Source organism: Macrobrachium nipponense, chromosome 40, assembly GCF_015104395.2.
Source record: "Macrobrachium nipponense isolate FS-2020 chromosome 40, ASM1510439v2, whole genome shotgun sequence".
NCBI lineage: Eukaryota > Metazoa > Arthropoda > Malacostraca > Decapoda > Palaemonidae > Macrobrachium > Macrobrachium nipponense.
In genome coordinates, this window is record NC_061101.1 from 58378754 (window position 1) to 58391028 (window position 12275).

At 51.8% G+C, this 12275-nt stretch overlaps 1 protein-coding gene across 2 annotated transcripts in view; it reads left to right on the forward strand.

The window, feature by feature from the left end:
• The window catches only part of LOC135212182 (T-cell immunomodulatory protein-like), a 178362-nt gene that overhangs the window by 22780 nt on the left and 143307 nt on the right, over positions 1-12275 (forward strand). The gene's annotated exons all lie outside the window — the stretch shown is intronic.

The window sequence follows — 12275 nt, forward strand, 5'->3', positions numbered from 1 at the left end:
ACTTAATCAGGTGACATGTTATAACCAACCTTATCAAACCACATTAGCAACTGGTATTCTTCAGTTATTAGAAATTTGTTAGTAAATTCCAGATGGCTGGATGTAGTAGATTAAAAAGATGAAAAAAGTTCAACATATGAGATAAAGTCATGCTTGGTAAGGGATGGCCGGGCTCTTATCATCATCAACATCTCAGATTGGGGTCACTGCTTTGGATAAGCAGCTTCCATCTGCCTCTGTGGTGCACTTCTGTTTCATCAACTCCTCCATGCTTAAGTCCTCCCTCACAAAGCCTTGCCTTTGAAAATTGGCATCATTTTACTTTCACTCCATTCCTCTGGTATTCTCCCTTGATCTAAAAACTTTTCCATTAGAATCTAAAGGATTTCCACTCCTCCATCTCCAAGTGCTTTCCATACTTAAAGTGGGATCAAGTCCGGTCCTGTTGCCTTCCCATTCTTCATCTTCTCTAAGGCTTTTAGTACTACCTCTTGCTTAGAGAAACCTATTACCATTCCATGTTCACTTGTCCATCCTCTTTTAGAGTTTCGTTTCCTCTCATTCAGCATTCATTCGTTTTCTTCATTCAAAGTATTCTTTCCACCTCTTCAAGATGTCTTCTTCCTTTCTAAGTACTGTACCATTTGGATCTGTATTTGCTCAATGTGTGTGATATCTTGGGTGCTTTTCTTTCTGGCCTTTGATAGTTTAAGAGTCTTCTTCAGCCTTTTCCTTGTTCCCAGTTCTGTATATACATCATTGTATGCTATTGCCTTCTTTACCTCTTTGTTTTTCTCCCTAAGCCTGTCCTTGTTCTCCCCTAACTTTGATTCTGCCTATCTCTCTCTTCTGCCTTCTTCCCTCACTGACTTCTGTATGTCTTCATTCTAACACCATCTCTCCTTTTCCTCCCATATAATCCCAAATGTTTCCCAAGTACTTCCTTTCCATACTTCTTAATTACAGCTAATTATGTGTCCACTATTCCAGAGTATTTTCAATTTCTAGATCAGTTTCTTCCAACACCTTCCTTTAAAACTCTTCTCTTATCACCATTCCTTTAATAATAATTTGTACCACTTTATTTGCCATACTCCTTTTGTTTTGGTTTTCCTTTATGTATTCAGCTTCAAATCCATACATAAAAATCTGTGTTGGTGTACATGGTCGCCTGGGATAACTTTGCTGTTTTTGACTTCCAATAGCCTTTGTCTTTTGTAAAAAAGTAACAATCAGAGAGCATCTACCACCACTCTTATAGGTAATAAGGTGTTCCTTTTTCTATTTGAAAAATGTGTTTACTATTGCCATGTCAGATGCCTGGGCAAAATCCACTATACTCTCCTTCCAGGTTTCCCTTTCGTATCCCATGACCTCCGTGCACATGTCCAATTATGTCATTTCCACCTACCATGTGGCCATTCAGGTCTGCCCCCACCCTGAAAAATAAGTATATGGCTTACAGCTATGCGTGAAAACACAACTGTTACTGTACTCTTATCTAGGCGAAAGCTAATCAAATTATCCCTATACGTATTCAGGCATGCAGATTTTCTTTCATAGTATTCAAGCCTTACTGTTTTCTTTTAACATAGATAGGGGAGACATTGGTAAATTAAGTACCCTATATACTTAAATATTTAAATACACGCATGCATTGAAAAGACATATGGGGCAGTGAATAATAATATCCTCATTAGTCATTACAGTTTATTGTACCTACTACAAAGATATGGGAACAGGGTGTAAGCATGGTTTGCATTATCTACTTCCAGTGGTCCCTAAACTGGGCCTTGCATACCCCTGGGTGTCCAGGAGAAGGCCCTAGGGGGTCTGTGACACAGTAGATATTTTTCAACTCCATTGAAAAATTGTGACTGTTTTCACCAATTTTACTTTGTATTGAATTTAAAACAATGAAAAAATGTTGAAAACATTTTATTTTATATTTATTTATACTTACTTTGTGCAGGAATATGCAAATATTAAGTGTACTACTGTCAGTCCCCGGTTATCAGTGGGGTTCCGCTCTTGGTGGGGTGCTGATAAGCAAAAACCGCCATTAACCAAAACTCAGCAATGTATGGCACTTGTGGCATCAAGTTTTGGTTAATGGTGCCTCTTGTTAGGTATGTTATGGCGCCATAACTATTATCTGCACCTTATGGCGCTGATAACTGGAACTTGGCTCGTTATGGCATGGCGCCCGCTTACAGACAATTCTTCGAAAACAAAAACTTCAAAGTGAAATATATTCAACAAGCAAAAACTTTGTAATGGAATCTCTCTCTCTCTCTCTCTCTCTCTCTCTCTTCCCTCGTCTTTCTCTCTCTCTCTCTCTCTCTCTCTCTCTCTCTCTTCTCTCTCTCTCTCTCTCTCTCTCTCATTACAAAGTCAGTTTTTGTAGAGCATTAAGATCATATACAGTGGTTCCTCGAGATACGAAAGGCTCAACTTACGAAAAACTCGAGATACGAAAGCAAATATGAAGATTTTTGTGGCTCTACATGCGAAAATTGTTCAAAATACGAAAGGTTGTTGCTGTAAAGTCCGAGATTCGCCCGGACCACCAATAAATATTTTAAAACTCGCGTGCCGCCAACTCAGTAGACTCGCCACCATCCTCCCACTCTCCCATTGGTTCCTGATGCTAGTCACCACCATAAGATCCTGCTCTCCTATTGGTCAGCATCTCTCCCATGATCCCATCATGCATTGTTCGTAGCGGCGTTCTTTTTCAGCCATTGCTTCTCACCAGCGTTATCGTACGCATGCAGAATTTGTTCGTTCACATATATGATTTCGTTTAACGTAAATTCGTGTTAGTGATTTTGTTGTACTACTTTATCGTGTTGTGTGAGAACTTAATTAGTATACTACATGACTTAATTACGTACAGTATAGTCATGGGTCCCAAGAAAGTTGCTGAAGTTCACGGAAAGAAGAGAATGCTTTCTATGCAGACAAAAATGGAGATAAGAAAAAAGTATGAAGCTGGTATGCGGTTGAGTGTGAACGCTAAGGAATACGGCCGAAATCCGTCGACGATAGGCACCATCCGTTAATCATGAAGGAAGCCATCAAGCAGCTACACCTTCCAAGGGCGTGACTATTTTGTCCAACAAGAGGAGCCATGTGCATGATGAAATGGAGAGGCTGCTGCTTCTATGGATTGAGGACAAAGAAATCGCTGGCGATACGATAACTGAGACAGCAATCTGCCAGAAGGCCAGCGCTATTTTCGTCGATTTGATTGCCCAAGACGAAGACGACGGAGGAGAGGGGACATCGACGGCAACCCCAGACTTCAAGGCTACTCATGGGTGGTACGAAAAATTCCATAAACGGACTGGCATCCATTCGGAGGTGAAGAAATTGAAATTTTGTAAGAAACGTAAAGTATAAAAAAGTAAAAAAATGTAAAAAAAAAAAAAAAAAAATTAATTTGTTCCGACACGGCATACAAACCTTCGGTCCCCCCCTACCTTTTACAATAGGAAGATACTAGCGGCAGCTGGATAGGTCGTAAGCTTTCGAACAAGGGGTTCGGTAGTTAACTGCTTGTCCGACAGGCTGGCCGCTCCGCTCGCGCGCGACTGGGAGGTAAACAAATCACTTTTGCTTTCGGCCTCACAGTGGATGGACGTGTGTGTTCGCTCTCTGCCCGCTGCTCGTCGTTTGCTTTCTAGTTTGTTTGTAATTGTGTATGAAAGAGCTTGTAAGTACAGTTTTTCTCTCTTATCATATTAATTACGCTGCAATTGAATTATGATGGAATCTCCACGCCTCGCTACCCCAAGGAGACTTTGCCCGGGTACCGAAGGGCGCAAATGCGGGAAGTTCAGATCATTCCCCGAGATTGACCCTCATGTGTTGTGTGCTCGGTGCCGGGGGCGCGAATGCACCCGGGCCGAGCCCTGTGATGTTTGTATTGACTGGTCGGAGGCGCAGTGGACATTGTATGAGGGCAGGAAGAAGCGAAGGCCTCCACAGGAGTCGTCGGGAAGCTCTCCCGCGACTCCTTTGGTGACGGACACTTCGTCTTCTTTCCTGCCGCGCTCAACTTCCACGTCTCGCGCCTTCCCCTTCGGGGGCGTGTCTAGGTCCTTCTCCTCTCCGATGTGTCGAGGTGTGGAGGAGGGCGGCTAGATACCCCGACGTGAGAGTTTGTACTCTGGGTCCTCTATCCGCTCGTCTTCGCGCGAGCGGGTATAGAGGATCCTTAACTATCACCCGACTTTTGCCTCCTCAGGTGCGGTTGCCCGTGAAGGATGACCTCGGACAGGTGTGGGCCATCGTTGGGACTGCAGGGCGTGCCGAGTCAGTCCCAGGGGCTGCTCTATCATCTCGCTGGCTCCGTGGCGGTTACGCATGCTACGGTCACAACCACCACCACGACCCTGACAACACCTGGCTACGCGTCACCTCCTCACCTGGTGTACACCCAGCACGCGGTCTCTGTGACACCCACAACATCGGTGCAGGGGCCAGTCGCCGTAACTCGGGGGAGTGTGATGCCGCCACTGGTTTGCCGTGCTGCCGCGACCGGACTTCATGTGCCCGAAGAGCTCGCCCCTGGACCTCCCACCGGTACCGATGACGTCTGTGCCGTTGGTTCGACCAGCTGTATCTGCCGTACCTGCCGTGACCACCGCTGCTGTTCCTGTTCCTGATCCTGCCGTGTCTGCTGCCGTTCCTGTGATGCTCGCACCTGCTGATGTTGTTCCCGTTCCTGGCGCCGCTGCTCCCTGATCTGTCTGTTCGGACAGGTACGTCCGGGCCCTGTTGCTTCGGCAACAGCAGCCCCGGCTCCGTCCTGGATGACAGACCTGACGGTCGGTCCTGAGGAGGTTGACGAAGAAGAAGCAAGAAGAGGAGGAAGGTGTCGTCGTCGTCTTCATCGTCTTCTTCGTCGTCGTCGGTCTGCCGCCTCTTCCCTTCTTCTTCTAAGGCTCCCCCGCCTAAAAGAAAAGGTAGCCTCCCCCCCCCTAGAAGTCTCCTTCGGGTGCTTCTAAGGGCCCGTCTCGCTCTGGTGAGACGGGGGGTTCTTCCGCTGGTCGCCCTGCTCCTTCGGGAGCAGGACCCGTCTCTTCTCCCGCAAGGAAGAAGACTACGGGGACCAGAGGGGTGCCGGCTAACACCGGCACTTCCTCACCTGCTGTCAGTGGGTTCGGCCACAGCAGCAGGATCCGGCTCGGCCGCTCGTTCGCGAGAGGTACCGAGTGTACGGTCGCCTACCAGCGACCGTGCAGCCAGGAACCAGACCTCTGAGTCCGCCTTCAGCGTCAGGTTCACGGCACGGAGCGGAAGACTGGTGACAGCCGCTCACGCGACTCTCACCAGACCAGCTCTCGCTCTCGCGGCGAGCAGCTGGCTACCCGGGGGCGGACGTGACGGTCCATGACCGGGCCACGGGCTGAGGCTGGGAAGAGGTCCCCCCGTTCGCGGCACCAGCCACGGCTGGTACCAGCGAACTGACGCACCGTGAGGACACGCACCGGTCTCACCGTGACAGTGGAGCTCGCCGGCGGTCGCCTGACCGTCGCTCTTACGAGAGCGATCGGGTACGGTAACCAGCACCAGCTCCTCTGACACACGAGACCGGGGCCGCTGTTCTCGGTCCAGCCGTTCTCCACAGCGAGACGGCTCGACTAGGTCTGCAGCTCGATCGCCACCGCGGGTTGACGATCGCCTGCAGTCCTCCAAGCCCGCTGGTTCTGCCAGTGAGCGAGGAGAGAGCGTCAGGTCTGCCTCTCCCATACCTTCAACCTCCTCGGGTTACACCGGGAGGGGCGAGGTATTGAGGAGTGATCGTGAAGGGTGCGCCCTTCAGGATCCCGCCACGTCGTCGTACGTACCAGGCTCGGTTCTCGGACCAGACCAGGGTCTTAACGCACAGGTGGTTGGAGGAGACCGAGAGGGGGCTGTCGCTGCTCCTCTCCTTGAGGGAGGAGGGTCTCGGGAGGTGCTCCTGTTGAGGACTGGACGGTCCGACTCCACAGGATGCAGTCACTCCTGAGATCCAGAGGAACTTTGCCGAGGTTATTGCGCTGATTCGTCAGCACAACGACCTCGGGGAAGGATCGCCGCTCCCACCTATCCTCCGAGCCCACGTCCCGGCTCGAGTCGTTCTGGGGCCCGAAGAGGGAACCCAGACCGACGGTGGGTTTCCGCCGCGGTCAGAGCTGGCTGACTCAGTGCTGGACCAAGTTGAATCGCTTGTCTCTGGACAGGACGGTTCACTGAAGTCTGGCAGGTCTAGCAAGCTACTTCCACCTCCTCTGCTACGACATCGGCGGTTTTACGTGCCATCTGAAGATCCGATGCCGCCCAAACAGGTGAACCCGGAGTTAGCGAGGCTGACTACCGGGTGTGTCTCTGCAACAGCTCCTGTCCGAGAACCTGTGGTTCTCGCAGCAAGAGGCACTAGGCCTGGAATCTACCGCCATGGCAGCTTTCCAGGCCGTCCCTCCTGGCTAGATCTGTGGTCCCTCACAGTATCTAAGGTCGCAGCCAACTTCTGGGGGAATTTCTCCCGAAGATGACTCGGCCTTCAGGAGACTTTGCCAGTCTGGGGGAAGAGCCATCTCTTTCCTTGCCCACCACTGGTGAACCTGTGGGCCAACCTGGTTCTCCGACGAAGGGACGCCTGTCCTTACTCGGGTTTCCAGGGCGGCCGGGCGTTGAAGCGGCATTGGGACTTCGAAACGGACCTTTCCACGGAGTTCCACGTCTCTCTTCCCAGGAGAGATGGTGGACGCTGCGGTGGACAGACGGCGCACTGAGGACAGTGACCGTCTGGTTCACCAGGCAGTCTCGAAGGCTTCTGGGCAGCCTCGGACTGCGGCCAAGTCTAAGAGCTCGGCTAGTGCTTCCTCGGCTGCTAAGACGGTTGCTGCGTCGAAGCCCCGAGGAATGACTCTGTCTTCTTCGACTTCTGGCAAGGGGGGCCAGTAACCAGCCCTCCTCCCAGCCCTCCTCATCCGTGGAGGCTTCTGGGAAGAAGTCGAAGAAAGGGGGGAAACGCTAGGGACGGCGTTCCCCCTCACCTGCTGCCGGAAGTGGGGGGTGTGCCTGGCCAGCCATTGGGCAACTTGGCAGCAAGCGATACGGGCGCCAGAGGAACCTGGATTTGTAGATGTCCCTTCGGGAGGGATATCTATTACCCTTCGAATCTCGGCCACCCCTCACCTCCAACCCGGTCCAACAGCAGTCGTACGTCCACGGGTCACCGAAGGACGTAGCACTCAGACAGGAGATCAAGACCATGCTGAGCAAGAGAGCTGTAGAGATCGTCACGGATCAGTCACCGGGGGGCTTTTACAGTCGACTCTTCCTGGTGGAAAAGTCTACTGGGAGGCTGGCGCCCAGGTGATAGATCTCTCTCCCCTGAACCGGTTCGTTCGCCAGACCCGGTTCACGATGGAGACGGCACGCTCAGTGCTCGACTCCATCAGGGAGAACGATTTCATGCTTTCAGTGGACTTGAAGGATGCGTATTTCCAAATACCCATTTCATCAGTCCTCCAGAAAGTACCTCCGCTTCATCCTCGACGGGACGGTGTACCATATTCAGGCGTACCACTGTGCTTCGGTCTCTCAACCGCCCCACAGGTGTTCACGCGAGGTGTTCACTCTGGTGTCTGCTTGGGCCCATTCGCACGGGATACGTCTGATGATGTAATCCTCGACGATTGAGGTTAGTCCTGGCGAGCTCCCGCTCGCAGTTGCTACAGGACAGGGATCGACTGCTCGAGTTCTGTCGCGATCTGGGGATCGTTGTGAACTTCGAGAAGTCCGATCTCGAGCCCAAGCAGAGGATGAAAGTACCTGGGTATGCTGATCGACACGGTAGCAGGGCGAGTCTTCCCTGCATACTCGCGGTATCAGCAGATTCAGAGAGGCAGCCAACCAGTTCCTGTCTCGGCAGGAACAGGTAGCTCAGCGATGGCAAGTCGTGATCGGACACCTGTCGTCACTCGAGAAGTTAGTCCCTCACGGGCGTCTTCACCTGCGGTCTCTTCAATGGAGACTAAAGGAGAGTTGGTCAGGCGACGGATCCCCAAGCTTTCCAGTGTCACTGACACAGGAGGTGAGGCAGGACCTAGCCTGGTGGCTCGACGACAGGAAACCCCTCTTAAGAGGAGTGCCTCTGAGCACTCCCCCCCCGGACATGCAGCTGTTCTCAGACGCATCGACCGAGGGATGGGGCGCACCACCTGGAGGAGTTGCTGACTTCAGGAGTGTGGGACGAGAACGACAAGCAGCCTTCACATCAATGTACTGGAACTCAAGGCAGCGTTCCTCGCTCTCCAAGAGTTTCAGGACCGCTTGATGGGACACTCAGTGGTGTTGATGTGCGACAACACCACGGTGGTGGCCTACGTCAACAAACAGGGGGGCCTAGTGTCTCTCCCGTTGTACCAGTTGACGCGGCAGGTGCACGAGTGGGCTCAGGCACAACTCAATAGAGCTGTCGGCACGCTACATTCCAGGGAAGAGGAATGTAGTAGCAGACACGCTCAGCCGTCGGGATCAGGTGATAGGGACCGAATGGTCTCTACACCAGGACGTGGCGGAAAGGCTCTTCGACCTGTGGGGGCGACCAGTCGTGGATCTGGCTTCGTCCACCCGGCACAACAGGAAGCTCCAGGTGTTCTTCTCGGCCGTGCCGGACCCATGGGCAGCTGCAGAGGACGCTCTTCAACACCCGTGGGACAACCTCTTCGCCTATGCCTTTCCCCCGTTCAGCCTGATTCGCAAGGTGATCAGTCGAGCGCTGGTCACCCCGAATCTCAGGATGATCCTGGTGGCTCCCAAATGGCCACAGGCCATTTGGTATCCGGACCTGCTGGCTCTTCTCGCAGGAGAACCGAGAGAGATTCCCCCTTGGCACAACCTTCTCGCCCAGCCACACGTCGAGCGGTACCACCGAGCAGTCCAGTCCCACGTCTTCACGGCTGGCTGTTTATCCACCAATCTCTTGCGAACGGAGGCTTTTCTCGTAGCGCAGCAACAGAGATGGCTGGAAACGTCCGTCAGTCCTCTGCAGCTGTGTACAGGGGAAGTGGGCCGTCTTCTGTGGTTGGTGTCGTAGACGGTCTATCTCCTCTCAGAGCCACTCTTCAGCAGGTAGCGGATTTCCTCGTGTTTCTTCGCCGAGAGAAGCTCCTTTCAGTCCCCACAGTTAAAGGATACAGAGCCGCCTTGGCGCTCGTCCTGAAACTGAGGGGGCTGGACATCTCGAACTCGTTCGAGATCTCCTTGCTGATGAGGAGCTTCGAGAGGTCTTGCCCACCCAGGGAACTCAGGCCCCCTGCGTGGGACGTGACTCTCGTCTTAGGAGTCTGACTCGAACACCGTTCGAGCCACTCCGAGAGTCGTCAGACAGGGATCTGACCCTCAAGACCCTCTTCTTGCTGGCCCTGGCATCGGCGAAGAGAGTAGGGGAACTTCATGGTCTTTCCTATGATGTACGACACTCCAGGGGATGGGGATCCGTGACGCTCGATTTCGTCCCGAACTTCGTTGCGAAGACTCAGAAACCGTCAGTCCCTGATGACAGGTTCGAGTCATTCACGATTCCCTCCCTATTGGACTTCACCGATAATGATGCGGATGAGATGCTGCTTTGTCCTGTGAGGGCGCTACGGCGCTATCTGAAGAGAACTCGACACCTCAGGCCTGAGTGTCGACGCCTCTTCGTTAGCACGGGGTCACCAAGAAAGAAGAATCCAAGAACACTCTTTCATTCTAGCTGCGTGAGGTCATCAGGAGGGCGTATGAGGCTGATGGTAGTGACGACATCCGTACGTCCCGTCCGAGAGCTCACGAAGTCAGAAGTATTGGCCCCTCGTTGGCGTTTCGCAAGAACTTCTCCGTGGCGCAGGTCCTGAAGGCAGGGGTCTGGTCTAACCAGACTACCTTTACGTCCTTCTACCTTCGGGATATTGCCCACAGGTCCTTGGATACCTTTTCCTTGGGACCCGTGGTGGCTGCTCAACAAGTTGTGTAGCTAACCCAGACCCTCGCAGGCTGAACAGCATCGAGTCCTGGTGTGACTGTGTGGATGGATGTGTGAGTGAGTGAGTGACTGGCTCTCTCTTCCCATCTTTTCCTTCCCCTCTACCTGTGGGCAGAGGGCCATGGTCGTCACTAACGCTGGATGAGGACGAGATGCAGGTGATCTATATGACAGAGCCCCATCCTATCCCTTTCATAGGGATAGGAGCAGAATATCCACCACTTCCTTCCTATACAAGGGGGGGAAGTGGATGCCTACAAGAGTCAAACCCATGACTTTATATTTGCTCCTGTACAGGAACAAGTTCTTGCATTGCTGGTACTAAGAGATGCGCATGCCCCTCTTCTTAGTACTCGGTCCAGAGGTCTGACCATTGATCCTGCGGTGCACACCCGATCAATCGGACAGAGGCTTGGATCCCTCCCATCGCTCTTACGACCAGGGAGGCTTCCAAGGTAGGGCGAACACCAGTCTGTTCACAAAAGACTCAGAATTCCACCCACCAGAAGTGAGTCTTCCTATTGTAAAAGGGACCGAAGGTTTGTATGCCGTGTCGGAACAAATGACAATTTGTCCAAAATTGCATTTTTCCTAACATACCAAACCTGAGGTCCTTTTACACATAGCCCCACCTCATGCCACCCCTCACTCTGCAGTTTTTGCTTGGGCCAAAGCAAAAGTGATTTGTTTACCTCCCAGTCGCGCGCGCGCGCCTGTCGGACAAGCAGTTAACTACCGAACCCCTTGTTCGAAAGCTTACGACCTATCCAGCTGCGCTAGTATCTTCCTATTGTAAAAGGACCCTCAGGTTTGTATAGTTAGGAAAAATGCAATTTTGGACAAATTGTCATTTCAAGTTTGTTCATGCACTTACCTTCCCTGTCAGATATATATAGCTGATAATTTCCGACGACCGACAGAATTTAAAACTTACGACACACGTAGTGGGAGTCAGGTGGTTAGTACCCATTCCCGCCGCTGGGAGGCGGGTATCAGGAACCATTCCCATTTTCTATTCATAATTTTTCTGTCGCCGGTGTTGTGAACATCTGTTTACAGCACCTCCGTCTGGATTTGGAAACTTTTTGCTACTTGAGTATCCCTTTTGGTTCTTTTTTGGATTAATGACTTGGATCGGTGGCTAGGCACACGTTATTAGTGGATTGATTTGATTTTGGTTTGGACTTCTCTTGGATAATATGTCAGGGTCTAGTACAGCTAGCGCTAGGTTCTGCTCCTAGGAACTGATTGTAGAGGTATTCCTCCTGCAACCCAAACTTGAAAGCTTAAAAACGATGTTCGTAGACCTCCACATACGGTATGTAAGAGTTGCAGGGAGCATGAATGTGTGTATGAAAGCCGTTGCAAGGAGTGCGAAAGATTAACAGATTCTGAGTGGAAGGCGTATGATACCTATCTTAGGAAAACTTGAAAGGATAGGTTAAGGAGGTCTTCCTCCAGGAGTGTTTCAGGTGCGACAAGAAATTAATGTTTCTCCTGTTAACCCTCCTTCTGTTAATGCTCCTAACCCTGTAGTTTTGCCTCCGGGCCCTGAAGCAGTGTCTGTAGAGAGTAATACTTTATCCTTAATTTTGGAGTCGATTCGTAATCTAGAATCGAAAGTGTTGGCTCTTGAGAGCAAAAGTGATGTGCAAAAAGTGCAGTGATACCCCTTGTGTAGTGGAGGGTGCGTCAGATCGGCCTCGTTGTTTCGCCTCTAGGCCTGGACCTCTGCTTGACTCCCAGGACCTGGGGAGGGAGATGTCGAAAGCCGAAGGAGGGTTACAAGGAACCCCCCACCGATCTGGCGTGCCTTCGGCAGTTACTGATGAAAATCCCCAGACTGCCAGGGAGCGTGCACGGGCACGTCTCCTCAAGGAGTGTTTTTCGTCATCGGAGGCTTCATCCCCACGTAAAGGGTGGAGTTCTCACGGTGCTTCCCGTCCGCTGAAAAGGACGGCGCGTGATATTGACGCTTCACGTCCTAGTTCTCCGAATTTGCGATCTTCTCCTGACAGTGCGTTCGCTGCTTTTCCGCCGCAGAAAAGGCGTAGAGAGTCTTCGGACTTGGATTCGGTTAGTTCGTGCGAGCGATACAGTCGCTCTAGAGCTCGGGAGGAGGCCGTACCTAGGAGGAGGAGGGAGGCGTCCCCTCGCCGCTCTCCTGCTCACAGGATCAGTCCCTCCCCGGAGCAGGAAGATTCGCCAACCAAGAGGATCATTCAGTCACTGCAGCAGCAAACTTCAGGAC